Source organism: Phodopus roborovskii, unplaced genomic scaffold (assembly GCF_943737965.1).
Source record: "Phodopus roborovskii unplaced genomic scaffold, PHOROB, whole genome shotgun sequence".
In the NCBI taxonomy this organism is placed as follows: Eukaryota; Metazoa; Chordata; class Mammalia; order Rodentia; family Cricetidae; genus Phodopus; species Phodopus roborovskii.
The window spans coordinates 5,121,331-5,122,391 of NW_026126575.1; positions in this window are offsets into that span (position 1 = coordinate 5,121,331).

Below are 1,061 nucleotides of genomic sequence, written 5' to 3' on the forward strand. Positions count from 1 at the left end.
AGATACTAGGCTGGCAATGTCTGCTTGCTTCTTAATTCCATTTGCTTGGAATCCTTTTTCCATCCTTTCACTTTAAGTTAGTCCTATCTTAAAATCTAAAATGACTTTCTTGTAGGCATGAGATGGAAGGATATTATTTCTTAATCCATTCAACTACCCTGTGTCTTTTGATTGGAGATTTGAGACCATTAATATTTAGAGTTATTACCGAGAAGTGTGTCTATGTTGCAGTCATTTTGATGTTTTTTGCTGGTTTGTGTTCGTAATTGTGGTTTCCTTTTCATTAAATGATAGCTTCATTTGTTTTCTTTCTAGAGTTGCTTAGCTTTCTTCAATTTGAAGTATTGGTTTTATTCTATTAAGCATTTTTGTTTTATTGTTTTTGTTTTGCTTGTTGTTGTGCATGAATTGTTTAGGTTGTTCTGATAATAAAAAGTTCCTCTTTCTCCTTCAGCTATGGCAGACAGTTTTGCTGGTTATTGTAGTTGAGGTTTGCAGCCATGAACTTTTATAACTTAGAATGTATTGTTCCAGGCTTCTCTGACTTTCAGAGAAATCATATGTTATTCTAACGAGTTTTCTTTTATATGTGATTTGTGTTTTTCTTTTGCAGCCTCTGTATAGTTAGTGTTTTATCTATGATATACCATGAGGTGTTTCTTTTCTCTCTCTCTCTCTCTCTCTCTCTCTCTCTCCCTCTCCCTCTCCCTCTCCCTCTCCCTCTCCCTCTCCCTCTCCCTCTCTTTGAGACAGGGTTTCTCTGTATTGCTTTGGAGCCTGTTCTGCAACTCACTCTGTAAATCTGTAGACCAGGCTGGCCTTGAACTCACAGAGATCCTCCTGCCTCTGCCTCCGAGTACTGCTGCTGCTGCTACTTCTCCTCCTCCTCCTCCTTCTTCTTTTGCCTTGTCTGTGCTTCTTATGTCTGTATGGGTATTCTTTCCCTTAGCCTGGGGAAAGTTTTGTTCTATGATCTTGTTTAAGATCTTGTCTATGGCATTGACCTGGTATTCTACTTGCTCCTCTTTGTCTATAGTTTGGTAATTTGGCCTTGTGATTGT